Genomic DNA, 15,271 nt, shown 5'->3' with positions numbered 1-15,271 from the left:
GCATTTTGTCCTAGACAACGCATGTTTTTCTTATCGGCATCACACATAGGACATTATCACCCCGATGGACAAAACACTTGCAAGCATGCTTTCAGAAGTTTCTGACAAATGGAACGAAAAAAATGTTTCCAATCGTTAGAAAATATCAGTAATGGATCCTCATAAGGATTTAAATTTCACAAAGGGACCATTGTTTTGTCACTACCTCCGATTAGGGAGTGGAAAATTGCAGGTGTTTTACAAGCTGACTACATTGCATGCATAAAATAAATGTACACACAGTACCAGTCAAAAGTACCCTACACATTCAAAGGTTTTTGTATTGTAGAAAACGTTCAGGTGTGCATTGAGAGATACTGTATTGCTAGCACTAGGAACAAGCATTTCGCTACACCTGGTAAATGTGTATGCAACCCACACAATTTGAAGTCTAAAAAGGTTCCTCATAGGTTAATGGATTCTGTCCCCTGGAGTGACAGCCATTTGCTTTGGTACATCATACCAAGAAGTATTTAGATATCATTGTCCCTGTTGGAAATTTCAGGCTACATGGTAATTTAAAAAGTAATAGTTACCCCAAAGGACTAAGAAACTGACCCCTTTTATCACAATGAGAGTGCAATACTTTGATAAATATCGTTCTAATAAAGCTTCCCAGGCTGTGCGCCAGCAATATCTTCTGTACGTCATTGCAAGAGACCCCTCCCCTGCGCAATAGTGCCCAAATGCTTGAGTAATTCAAACAGAAGTGTGTCACACCAAGTGGACATTACTTTAGTGAACAAAATCAACTATTTGGAAATATGAGTAGACTTGGGACTATTGTTCCTTGACATAAACTGTAAGAACTACAAGGGCAGGTGAAGGGAATTTTATTAATTAGGTGCCTTCACAACCTTAATGAGAACAGTCACACCAGTGGACAGTTGTCATATCAGGTTCAACATTAAGACAAGACGCATGACTTTACTCATGATTGAAGCTTTTAGTAATATCACAAGCGACCCAATTTAAGTTATTAATTTGCCATCGTGAAAAAGGTTGTTCCGTCAACAACCCAGGTACAGAAGAGCAGGACATTATCCATGAAGCCTTCACACCCCAGCTGGCTGTGGGTTCCAACAGTAAGGCCGAACTCTTTGGCTGCATGCTTCTCCTGGATATCCTCTTTAAGCTGAAAGCCCCGCCCACCATCAAAGCTGTCTGAGGGGGTGAAGGAGAGCAGAGTTTCTCCCAGAAGCCCTTCCAGGCGTGTGCGCCATGCCTCCAGCATACTGCAGCGAGCCTCAGAGGGGATGTGGGTTGGAGCCCAGAAGATCTGAGGAGCCAGAACCTGGAAGCCACAGTAGTGCAGGTTGCCATTCTAGAGGGAAAGATAATTAACTGGTTTAGTAAACATGCTCAAGGTGAATAAACATGAATTGTCCAATGAAGCAATCCTCCCATCATTGAAATGATCACTAGCCAATCTTGAATTGAAATGCTTGTAATAAAAGCAGATGTCAAGCGGGGATAACATTATGCTACAGCAGGCAACATGCTGGTAGTATCAGCCAAGTCTAACATACCTGCAGTGGTCTCCATTGGCACGGAAAATGGACTCATGGGATCCGGTGGTATAAGACAGCATGGCTTTCTTGTCCTGGAAGAAGACAACCAGGTGAATGATCTGGAGGGACCAAAGAATAGGAGCAACTATTTGAAGTTTAACAGTGACTATGTGCGATCGTCTCCCTTACCTTGAAGATGCCCTGGCTGTACCGCTTCTGAGGTGTAATGCAAACCACAGTGTGAGGACCCGGTCTATCCAGCCCTTCATGATGGCAGGAACAGTGAACCAGTACATGGGGAACTGGGACAGAAAATGGCAGACACTAGTCAACCTGGAATGGGTGCATTTCAACCACCAGCCAAAAAATAAAGCAGTCATTGTAAGAGCTGAAGGTTCTATACTATTAATAGGCCAAAGCCAAATTTTCTTAATACATTTAACAGTACTGCTGGAGAGCTTACCTGGAATATGACAACCGCCGCATCAGAGGGTTTGCGGTGTTCCTCAGTGATGTCAGCAGAGAGTCGGCCCTCCTTCCATTTCAGCATGGTCTCCTCTCCATACTAGAAGTGTTCAGCATCCTTCACCTCCCTTGGGAAAGCGTGGCAGAACCAGTCAAGGTAAAAAATTAAAAAAACACACATGATCATTCACAACTGTAATTAAGAAACTTGAGTCAGACTTACCAGTGACATCTTCAGCAGTAGCAGAGGCGTTGAACTTCATGGTATAGAGGTCTGACCCCTCCACCTTACAGCCCTGAGATGTCAGAACTTTCACAGCCGCGTCTTCGGCTGCAGCATTAAACGACCCAGCACTCTGGTGGGCGTACACGATCAGTATCTTCTCAGCTGCAACACAAGACCACAGATAAGCCACACAAACACTTCAACAGGCAAAGTATTGTAGTTAATTAAACAATGCTTTTCTTACTCAAAATAGAAAACTACAGTACTTTCTCTAGCATAAAGACAAAGTCAAAATGGGACCCAGTCTGAAACACACAAAAATATTTAAGACTGTTAGCAAACTCTCACCGAGTGTTAATGCTGCACTAAGGGTAAAGCTGGTTTGGATGGAAACTAGCACATACTGACAGAGGGCTGAGATGGCTGCTTTTGTACTACTCTCCTGCACCAAACATATTAATCTCACATAGCTGCCTGTCAATCAGAAATCAAGCTAATCATTTGTCAGTCAGTCAATCAATCAATCAGTCTGTCCTCTCTCTCTCCTTCTCCCCCTCTCTCACGTTCAAACACTATTATATAGTCAACTTGCCAACTGCTTAGCCAATGTACTATTGTGATGCATACAAGTTAAACTAATCCCAGTTTTGGACAGTGTTTCTTATTGCCGGTGAAACATGCCAAGTAGTGTTGAAGCTATTCTGGACAATATTTGTATCCTGTGGTGCAGGCCAATGTGGGACCCCTGTCCGAGCCCAACCACAGGTGTGTGTGAGCTTACATTACTTGCATGCTGGCATCAATGTGTGGTTGCGTATAACATGGCTATAGGCACTATGCAGATGCGGTTGAGTAGCTCTGTGCTGTAGTTCTGTTAGACTTCCCCTCGCCAGGCAGTGGTGTCTCTGTTGTTGAACTGACTCACGGATTGTGGTCTCATGAAAAGGAACCCTGTCCAAACGGGCATCAAAGCCAGCCTCGGAAACACACATGTACAAGTACACACACACACCAACCCGGTCCCCACAGGGGTACTAAGGAACTACTGCTACACGTTAATCACATGGGTATGCATGCATGCAAACACAGCATGCACCAGAACATGAGTGAGACACGTGTTCAGTTTGTCACCCCGTTCTCTCCTTCTCTCCCTATCTCTTGTTTGCTTGACATCAGAATCAGAATCACCTTGATTCGCAAAGTACATTTACACATACCTGGAAGTTGCCTTAGTGAGAAGGTGCTGCCGGCAATAGATATACAAACCATCAAGCACTATGACGAAACTGACTCTCCAAAATCTCCAATTTGGACTCATCAGACCAAAGGACAGATTTCCACCGGTCTAATGTCCATTGCTCGTGTTTCTTGGCCCAAGCAAGTCTCGTCTTATTATTGGTGTCCTTTAGTAGTGGCCTCTTGGCAGCAATTCGACCATGAAGGCCTGATTCACGCAGTCTCCTCTGAACAGTTGATGTTGAGATGGGTCTGTTGCTTGAACTCTGTGAAGCATTTATTTGGGCTGCAATTTCTGAGGCAGAGGTAACTCTGGGTCTTCCTTTCCTGTGGCGGTCCTCGTGAGAGACAGTTTTATCATAGCACTTGAAGGTTTTTGCAACTGCACTTGAAGAAATGTTCAAAGTTCTTGAAATGTTCCGTATTGACTAACCTTCATGTCTTAAAGTAATGATGGACTGTCATTTCTCTTAACTTATTTGAGCTGTTCATGACATAATATGGACTTGGTCTTTTACCAAATAGGGCTATATTCTGTATACCCCCCTACCTTGTCACAATACAACTGATTGGCTCAAACGCATTAAGAAGGAACAAGAAACGCCTGTTAATTGAAATGCATTCCAGGTGACTACATCATGAAGCTGGTTGAGAGAAAGCCAAGAGTGTGCAAAGCTGTCATCAAGGCAAAGGGTGGCTACTTTGAAGAATCTCAAATATAAAATGTGTTTTGATTTGTTTGACACTTTTTTTGGTTACTACATGATTCCATATGTGTTATTTCATAATTAATCTACTTTTGACTGGTACTGTACATGTCATTCAATAATTTAATCCAAAACTGCTCATGGGCGTCTGCATAGCCCATGATCTTTGACAGCCATGAGTTCACATTTATTCATGTTAAGATATAGACCAGATGCTTTGAAAAGGATTGTATCACATTGATCGATATGGGAATGTGGTTAGCGTCTTTCAGAAAAAGTGTGGTATCGTCAGCCAGCTGGCTTATAATAATGCTGGCAATGCTGGCAATGGAAATACCTTGTACATGCCTATTATTTAAATAATTTGTAAGAAGTTGGGTGATTAATGTAAACAGATATGGAGAGATAGGACAACCTTGCCTAAATCCTCTCTTTAACTCAAATCTAGCGGAGGTGCCATGTTTCAGTTTGATAGAGCTGTTACCATTTGTATAGAGAGCCTTACATAAAAAAATCCCCAAAGCCAAATTGCTCAAGGGAGTGGAAGAGGAACTGATGCTCCACTGTGTCAAACCCTTTATAGAAATCTAAGAATCTAAGAATAATATGAAGCCATCCTTATTAGGTCTGAGTAGTCACGTATGTCTAATACTAGTCTGTTATTGTTATACATGTATCTGTTCCTCATAAAGCCAGACTGAGTTTCATCAATGATTGCATCCAGGAAATGATTTTTGCAAGTAGGAAGGCTAATATCAGGCTAGTCATTATTAAGAAGACAAATTGGATGCCAGTTATCGATGAGCAGCACTTCTCTTCTAGGCTCAGGTGTCAGTGTTATTAACCCCTGACTCATTGTAAGAGGGAGAACATTGTTTTTAATACTCTCTAAAAAATACTTCAAGTAGGAAGGGAGTAACTTGTTCAGAAAATAATTTGTACAATTCTGACGTAATTCCATCAAAACCTGGGGACATTTTGTTCCTTAGGTGTTTGATAGACTCAATAATCTCTTCAACTTTGATGGGTTCATCACACTGTTTAGATTCTGTATCACTGATAGAGTGAACATTATTCAGTGAGTCAAAAAACATATCTGTGGATTCCTGATGGAACGTAGATGTAATGGGTGCGTGTCGGTGGCAGGGAAGTCAGATGCAGGAAAACGAACTTGATATAAACGGAGTCGTTTAATAAGTGCTCATAAAACTATATACAAAAAATAATATAAGTGGGTACAAAACCCGTCGCACACCGACACATGACTTGCACATAACATACAATAAAACAATCTCCGACAAAGACATGAGGGGAAACAGAGGGTTAAATACACAACATGTAATTGATGGAATTGGAACCAGGTGTGAAAGAAGACAAGACAAAACCAATGGAAAATGAAAAATGGATCAGTGATGGCTAGAAGGTGGGTGACGTTGACCGCCAAACACCGCCCGATCAAGGAGAGGGACCAGAAGTCGTGACAGTAACCCCCCCCCCCCCCGGCCTGAGGAGAGACAGCTCCTGGTCCCCTACATCACAGTTTCGCTCCACTAGGCTGAGCTTCTTCGAGAAGAAGGCACAGGGGCGGAGCTTCGGTGGCGTACCTGAGAGAGCACCGCTCCTATCCCAGCCTTGGACGCATCCACCTCCACTATGAACGCCAAAGAGGGATCCCGATGGGCCAACACGGGAGGTAAACAGAGCACTCAGGTGACTAAATGCCCTGTCTGTCTCAGCTGACCCCTGCAAGCGCACCAGGCCCCCCCTTCAGCTGTGAGGTAATGGGAGCCGCCACCTGACCAAAACCCCGGATAAACCTTGGGTAGTACTTGGCAAACCCTAAGAACTGCTGCACCTCCTTTACCGTGGTGTGAGTCAGCCAATTACGCACGGCTGCAATGTGGTCACTCTCCATCTCCACCCCTGAAGTGGAAATGCGATACCCTAGGAAGGAGACAGACTGCTGGAAGAACAGGCATTTCTCAGCCTTGACGTACAGGTCATGCTCCAACAGGCGACTAAGCACTCTGCGCACCAGAGACACATGCTCAGCGCGTGTAGCGAAGTATATCAAAATGTCATCAATATACACCACTACACCCTGCCCGTGCTGGTCCCTGAATATCTTGTCTACAAAGGTATGGAAGACTGATGGTGCATTCATCAACCTGTATGGCATGACAAAGTACTCATAGTGCCCAGAGGTGGTACTGAAAGCCGTCTTCCACTCGGATACGTACCAGGTTGTAAGCGCTCCTGAGATCCAGTTTGGTGAAGAAGCGCGCCACGTGCATTGACTCTATCACTGTGGCTATGAGCGGGTAACTATACCTCACAGTGATCTGATTCAGACCCCCCTCCCTCTTCTTCACAAACAAGAGACGGGCGGGTGAAGTGGAGGACCGAATGTACCCCTGACACAGGGATTCGGAGACACATGTTTCCATTGCCTCCGTCTCCGCCTGTGAGAGAGGATACACAGCGTCTACCAGGTGGTCTATCGCACAATCGCCCGTCAATGAGGTGGTAATTGAGTCGCCTTCATTTTGGAGAAGGCGAGAGCGAAATCGGCATATTTAGGGGGGAAGCGCACAGTGGAGACCTGGTCTGGACTCTCCACTGTTGTAGCACCAACGGAAACCCCTAAACACCTACCTGAGCACTCTCGCGACCACCCCATGAGAGCCGTCTGTGGCTAAGAAACTGTGGGGTGATGACAAGCTAATCAGGGTAGGCCCAGCACCACGGGAAACGCAGGAGAGTCATTCAGGAAAAGACTAATTATCTCCGTATGACCCCCCTAAGTCACCATGCCCAAAGGAGCGGGGACCTCCCTACTCAACCCTGACCCTAATCCTCCCTAATCCACCCTGACCCAAATGGTCGACTATCTAAGGCGTGAACGGGAAAGGCAAATCCACAGGAACGATGGGGATCCCTAAATCATAGGCTAAAGCTCTATCAATAAAATTCACAGCCACGCCTGAATCGGCGAGCGCCTTATGCTGAGAATACGGGGAAAACTCAGGGTACGTGACAGACACAAACATATGAACAACAGAAAGCTCTGGGTGAGAGTGGTGCCGGCTCACCTGGGGTGACGCCAGAGCGCCCTGCCTGCTGCCTCGCTTCCCAGAGGAACAAACCCGGAACCGACCGGCAGTGTGAGCTCTGCGACCAAAGATGGTATACGAGTGTGAACCCCCTCCGGTCTCTCTGCGCACCGCCCTTCCCAGCTCCATGGGTATCGGAGAGGGAGTGCGGGTGGATGGAACCACCAGACCACGATTCGAGAATAGCCAGCTGGTCAAACATGAGGGTGGTGTCTCTGCAGGCCAGCTCCCGACGGACATCCTCGTGCAGACTGCAGCAGTAATGGTTTATCAGGGGCCTGTTGTTCCATCCCGCGCCGGCAGCCAGGGTCCTAAATTCCAGGGCGAACTCCTGGGTGCTCCTCGTCTCCTGCCTCAGATGGTAGAGGCGCTCATCCACCGCTCTTCCCTTGGGCGGGTGGTCAAAGACTGCCCGGAAATGGCGGGTGAACTCCTCAAACTGGTCCAACGCCGCATCTCCCTCTCTCCACACGGCGTTGGCCAGTGAGGCACGAGATGAAGGCTACACCCTCTCACGGTCTGATGGAGCCGGGTGGACGGTGGCCAGATAGAGGTCTAACTGCAAAAAAAACTGGCTGTTCGCAGCCCTCCGGTCGTACTCCCGGGGCAAGGAGAGACAGATGGGTTCAGACGGGAAAGGGGCGCTCAGGACAGATCCCAGTTGTGCTGGTGGAGGCGCTGGAAGAACTCCCTGTCTCTCCCAACGGTCCACTTTTTGGATTCATGGCGGCGCCAAGATGGTTGAGCATAACTACATGCTTCTGGATGCGCTCCTCCACCTCAATGGTCGGGGTACCCTCTCCCGCTCCATAGTTTACTTCGACCTCCAAACACCACCCGAACAAGGAGAGGGACCGACTTCGGCGGAAGTCTTAACAGAGAACTATACAATTTCCTGTAAAAATTGCTACAGTATTTGGCGATACATTTCTGGTCATCTGTATTAACACCATCCATGTTTAACTTATGGATAGTGTTATTTGTAGAGTAAAATTTCTCAAGTCTAAAGAAATAGGATGAATTCTCTTCTCCCTCAAGATAGTTTTCCTAGATCTGATAAAGGCTCCTTCTGCTTTTAATCTATATATATTATCCAGTTTATTTTGTAACTCAATCAGTTCCATCTTCTCCTCCCCTGAGAGGCCGGCTGGGAACCTCTGAGAAAGGCAAGTTATCTTAATGATCACCTTTTCCTCCTCTCTTCTGGTCTTAGCAATATTACTACCATATTTTCTAAGGTACTTGGACACCTCAAATTCAAAGTGCTCCCAGTTCTTGCAATAAGATTTTTCTTCACAAGCCCTTTCTCAAAAGTGTGAGAGCAGAGCTTCTATCTCGAATTTAACTATACCATTATTTAATATCAAGCTATTTAACTTCCAGTAGGATACTCTACCAAGGTTAGTATCAGGGGTAAATATTTCAATGTAAATTTCCCTATGGTCTGTGAGGGGAGTAGTACAAATATTTGTAGTAACACACTCGCTATCAATACATTTGGATATAAACCAAAAATCTATTCTGGATATCGTTAGCTTGTCCATACATGGCTATATCCTTTGTAGACGTAATGCTTCCTGCTGAAAGATTCGTAATTTCCTGACATTCGATTGGTTACTGGCAATTAAAGGCCCTTTCCGGCAACCTGATTAGCTAAAAGTGCCGCGCAGCACTTCCTTGTTTGAAAATATCTCCCGCAAAGAATCAACGTAAAGAGAGACAAAATGAGAAAATCTCGAAGAATATACCTACAGTATGTGAATAAAATAGGCGATCTCAGTTAGCCAATGCGAGAAAAGCGGTGAATGAAAGAAACAATTTGCCTGATCCGCCGATCGAGGCAGTGGCAGTACAGTGCCCTAAGTGTCTACTAAACACTGGACTGAAAATCACCATAGACTTCACCAACCAGATAAAATGTGCCGACTGTAAAGGTGATCGTGATGCATTTAGGAGGAGTGTTTACACTTCATCCAGGCTGCATGAGTGCTCCAGGGGAGATGTGGGATTTGATATAAACGTGAGGATGGTTCTTCTAGCCCACCAACTTGGACTTGGTTATGCAGCTCTAAAGAAAATAAGCAAAGTCCTAGGGATTCATATCAGAGAAATTACAGGAGAATGACAGGTAAATAAAAGGGAAGAGTGGCCCATTATTGCCAGGTGACTTGCTGTGTATAGATAATATTTATTTCAAATGTTTTCAAATTTAATAAAAAAGAGTGATAAGAAAACATAACTATACAATGAGACTGTCACATAGGCCTAATGTCATAGGGCTGTAGCCTAATGTGATTAGTGAGAAATTAGCATTACATAAAATAAATGCTTATATGCTAATATTGGTGAAAAAATGTTGATACCCTTAACCAGATCTGTGCCTCGACACAGTTCCAATTCCTCCGACCTCATGTCTTGGTTTTTGTTCTGACATGCACGCTGAACTGTGGGACCTTATATAGACAGGTGGGTGCCTTTCCAAATCATGTCCAATCTATTGAATTTACCACAGGTGGTCTCCAATCAAGTTATAGAAACATCTCACAGGTTATCAATGGAAACAGGATGCACCTGAGCTCAATTTTGAGTTTCATAGCAAAGGGTCTGAATAATTATTTAAATAAGGTTTTTCTATTTTACATTTTTAATAGATGTGCAAAACATTTCTAAATGTTTTCACTCTGTCATTATGGGGTATTGTGTGTAGATTGATGAGGAAATCATTTTATTTAATCCATTTTATAATAAGGCTGTTAACATAACAAAATGTGGGAAAAGTCAAAGGGTTTGAACACTTTCTGAATGCACTGTATATAAGCAGAAGGAGGGATGCTGCCGTGGCAAATATATACAGTGAGAAAGCACTGTACATCAACACAGGCCTGCTTTTTGGGGAGTCTTGTCAATCTTTTGGTATTTGGTACGTATGGAATGTGTATGGACTTGTACAGGACATTACAAGATGTTAGCAGTCCAGTGTGAAGATATACTGTATATTTTTTACCAATGCTGGTATGTTTTCAGGCTGTTGTGTGATGGTGTATAATGTGTTGCTCACACTGGAATTTTTCACAGTCCACTGTAAAGGCATACACTGAGTGTACAAAACATTAGGAACACCTTCCTAATATTGAGTTGCACCCCCTTTTGCCCTCAGAACAGCCTCAATTCATCAGGACATGGGCTCTACAAGGTGTTGAAAGCATTCCACAGGGATGCTGGCCCAATGTTTCCCACAGTTGTATCAAGTTGGCTGGATGTCCTTTGGGTAGTGGACCATTCTTGATGCACATAGGAAACTGTTGAGCCTCAAAAACCCAGCAGCATTTCAGTTCTTGACACACTCAAACCGGTGCACCTGGCACCAATAGTACTACCATACCCAGTTCAAAGGCAGTTCAATTTGTCTTGCCCATTCACCCTCTGAATGGCACAGATACACAATCCATGTCTCAATTGTCTCAATGCTTAAAAATCCTTCTTTATAACCTGTCTCATCCACCTCATCTGCACTGATTATTAACATAGATTTAACAAGTGACATCCATAAGGGATCATAGCTTTTACCTGGATTCACCTGGTCAGTCTATGTCATGGAAAGAGCAGGTGTTCCTAATGTTTTGTGAACTCAATGTATGCATTATGCTCAATATGTTCTGAAGGTAAGGTATGTCATATATTTTGCTTGGGGATACGTTTCTTGTGAGTCTTGCTAATATCATGTGTTGTACTGGAGTGGTATTTGTCTCACTCTGTTGTGAGGGTGTATCCTGTTGGGTACGGTTAGGTGTCAGACTGGGGCACACAAAGGAAACATCTGCAGCCCACCTTTAAACATCTTCAGGATTGGTGGGTCCCCCAGGGGACGGTTGAGATAACGTAGGCTAATGTGATTAGCACAAGGTTGTAAGTAAATAGAACATTTCCCAGGACATAGACAAATCTGATATTTGCAAAAAGCTTAAATTATTGTTAATCTAACTACACTGTCCAATTTACAGTAGCTATTACAGTGAAAGAATACCATGCTATTGTTTGAGGGGAGTGCATAGTTATAAACTTTAAACGTTATTAATAAACCAATTAGGCATATTTGGGCAGTCTTGATACAAAATTTTAAACAGAAATGCAATGGTTCATTGGATTAGTCTAAAACTTTGCACATAAACTGCTGCCATCTAGTGGACAAAATCTAAATCGCGCCTGGGCTAGAATAATACATTATGGCTTTTCTCTTGCATTTCAAAGATGATGGTACAAAAAAAAAAAAAAAAAAAAAATCTTTGTATTTTTTTTCTTCTAATGTGTTATATTCTCCTACATTCATATAACATTTCCACAAACTTGAAAGTGTTCCCTTTCAAATGGTATCAAGAATATGCATATCCTTGATTTAATGCCTACAGGTAGTTAGATTTGGGTGTAATTTTAGGTGAAAATTGAAAAACGGGCGGATCCTTAATTAAGAGGTCCCATTGTATAATTAAGACCATACAGTTTACAGAGTGAACAGACCACACAAACTCACATGAAAAAACTTTAAAGGATACACATATTCATTCTGATGACACCAATAATGCTCAAGAATGGTAATAGGGAGGTATTATCGCCATCTTGTGGACATTGTATAGTGTTATAGTGCACTTTATGAAAATTAAATAAATGGGTTTATGTTTGATGAAGTGCAAATAAGTGGAACAAATTTAAAACAAGACAAAGACATCTAGATTGATGAGTATTTCAAGGTTCACGCTTTTAATTTAAAATCCATTTGCAGAAACAAAAATGCAGATGAACGGCTGCATTTAAACAAACGGCCCAATTCTGATCTTTTGCCCACATATTGGCAAAAAAGCTGATCTGATAGGTCAAAAGAGGCCAGTTAATGAAACAAATAACAGAATTGGGCTGCCTGTGTAAACATATTGGAGTATTTGTAGTAATCACTGATCTGACAGGACTGAATTGGTAAAAGCTAGTGGTGGAACCCTTGTTTTCAGCCATCGTACTTGTATAGTGTGTTATTTCAGTGATAACTTCAATGAATAGAAGGAATAATTATTTTTCAATGTGTTGGAACAGGGTGAATCAGTGTGTTCAAACAATGCTGACAGGTGTGTGTAATAATCCAAGCTGGTAGGCAATTCACTAAATGAGAAACAGGGAGGAGTCATGGACAGGATCTTTGGCTGCGTTTACACAGGCAGGACTTTTTCCACTAATTGGTCTGTTGTTTCTCTTTGCTTATTTGAGCTGCTTGCCATAAAATGGACTTGGTCTTTTATCAAATAGGGCTATCTTCTCTGTACCAGCCCTACCTTGTCACAACATAAATGATTGGCTCAAACACAAATAAACTTTTAACAAGGCATACCTGTTTATTGAAATGCATTCCAGGTGACTACCTCATGAAGCTTGTTGAGAGAATGCCAAGCGTGTGCAAAGCTGTATCAAGGCAAAAAAAAGTTTCATTTTACTAGACAAGTTAGTTAAGAACAAATTCTTATTTGCAATAACACCCTACCCCAGGCCAAACCCTAACAACACTGGGCCAATTGTGCACCACCTTATGGGACTCCCAATCACAGTTGGTTGTGATACAGCCTGGACTCAAACCAGGGTCTGTAGTGACGCCTCTAGCACTGAGATGCAGTGCCTTAGACCGCTGTGCCATTCAGGAGCCCAGAGGTTGCTACTTTGAAGAATCTAAAATATAGATTTTTTAACACTTTTTTGGTTACTACGTGATTCCATATGTGTTATTTCATAATTGTAATGTGTTCACTATTATTACACAATGTAGAAAATAGTACAAATAAAGAAAACCCCTTGAATGATTGGGTGTGTCCAAAGTTTTGACTGGTACTGTGTATGTATGTGTGTGATGGTATTGGGCATGATCTGTGTGGTCATCCTGGTAACAGTCCTATACAGGAAACACTAGCCCCACTACCTGCTTCTGTGGTTGACCCATAGAGATAGAGGACTCATATTTGTATCTGTGCCATTATGCCGTCTCAGACAGTACGGAAGGTGCCATTGAAAGTAGTACATTTTCTTCTTCTTTTGTGTTTGAAAAAGGCGTAAAGTTAATATTGAGTCACTGAATACATTTTCGGAATGCCAGCATGATGCATGTCATAGCCAGTCTCTCTATTTCACCACTAGATGGAGACCAATGTTAGCCTCTCATACCACAGCCTCCTATGCCAGTCATGAGTGATTTGGGACTTTCATCTTAGAGTTTATGGTTTAATCAGTGGGTTTCAGATTGTCTGCCATATCTCATTGAGGTTAAATCCAAAGTGAATAATGAGCATCCCAAATGGTGGAACATGAATTGTGGCTGTATTTTGGAAGGACACAGTGCCTCTAAGCCAGGGACGCAAACTCCAACCATAAACAGATTGTCACTGTTCTAATCACAGTAACGACCACAAGTAAACACTGTCAGGATTTACTGTTAAGTCTTTGGCACTGGCACAACATTGCTAATTGTGTGGCAGACAGATTAAAATGACCTACTGGTAAATGCATGTCTATAGGTGTGATGGGTATGTTTTTCACCATGTTTCTTTATATCATTCATTGATGACCCGAGACTGAAGCATAGGCTACCTTCAGATGTAGAGGCCTTGCTTTTGAGTCCACAACTTAAAGAGAAAGTTATTTAGGTTGCCTTACTGTCACTCAGCTCTCTCACAAAGCGGGGTATTCACTAGGAACCAAGCAGAATGAAACGAAACATAACGAGGAGGGACCTACCTGAATTCGTCCAATAGGATCTCTTGTCTTCGTTACAAAAAGTTTTCAGTTTGTAACTGTTTGAAACTGTTACCAAGGTGTGCATTCTGCACTAATGATTACACTCCTGTTGAACTGACTCCTGTGCTACAATTCTCAGCTGCACTGAGGTGTCATTTCACCATTTCACCACCAGGCGGAATAATTCTGCATGCACTCAGAGCCCATGCTCAGACCACCCACCCCCAAAAACTAATATTACGGGAGCATCTGGGACCCAAGATAGATCATAGTAGGTCTATCTGATCCCAAATGCTTTATTAACATGGCTTGTGATGGTAGCAGGTGCAGCGTAGATTAATGTTAGCCAAATTGTTAATTTGTATTTTATAAGCATGTATGCTGTTCTGAGCCATCATCCATTGATCATTTGTAATGATTCTGATGCTGGCAATATGGCACTAAGGGATAATACTGTACACAATATAGGCCTGTGTATTGGGAACATACACAAGCTACATTATGAGATATGTTCGATGAAACAGATGGGACTTCCAATAGAGACGCTAAATGTTGTCTCGTTCCCTTGCAATGCTGTCAAACAGTGTTAAATTATCGGGTTTATTCGAGACAGATTCCAACATTATTTGCGCGGCTTTCAGGCTACACATATACATCCTTCTCGTTTCGCAAAACTGTCCAATTATATCGACCTGCTTGCAGACAACACGCCATCCTGAAGGAAACATTGATGAGAGAAATATTATTGAAAAACAAACCAATGCAATATGAGGCCTATATCTAAGTAAGGCATTGTAAGGAACCATCATTTTAGTTTTTCCTGTCCTAAACTGAACTTTAACTTTTACAACAAAAAAAAGAAAAGTTAAACCATTAAATCTGGTCAAAGATTTAATCGCACTGAACAAATTGAGCAATCAATTTGGATATGTTACATCACAGTGTGTGGGACTTCGCAATAAAAACGTCCTAAACAATCTTACTTTTCCATCTTTGTCTATAGCTGTGGGTTTATAAATGGCATGACTGGTTTTGGGGCAGGTTCGGGTCCGTCCACCCTCGAATGGAATGTTTCAGTTCTGCCGCTAGAATCTATTAATTCCCGTTCTGTCACTCTTCATTCCCTGACCCCCGGTTGCATCCATTAGCACCGTATAATATTATAACAACAATCAGCCACGGCGAGGGATGGAGAGGAGTTGGGCAGAT

General features: G+C 42.9%; 1 pseudogene; it reads right to left on the bottom strand.

Moving 5' to 3' along the window:
- Positions 1-856: 856 nt before the first annotated feature.
- Positions 857-7,426, bottom strand: LOC124048684 (annotated as a pseudogene).
- Between the last annotated feature and the right edge of the window lie 7,845 nt (positions 7,427-15,271).

This window comes from Oncorhynchus gorbuscha, linkage group LG01 (assembly GCF_021184085.1).
Source record: "Oncorhynchus gorbuscha isolate QuinsamMale2020 ecotype Even-year linkage group LG01, OgorEven_v1.0, whole genome shotgun sequence".
Lineage (NCBI taxonomy): Eukaryota > Metazoa > Chordata > Actinopteri > Salmoniformes > Salmonidae > Oncorhynchus > Oncorhynchus gorbuscha.
Note: the sequence above shows the minus strand (reverse complement) of the source record. Positions and strands in the feature narration are given on the sequence as shown.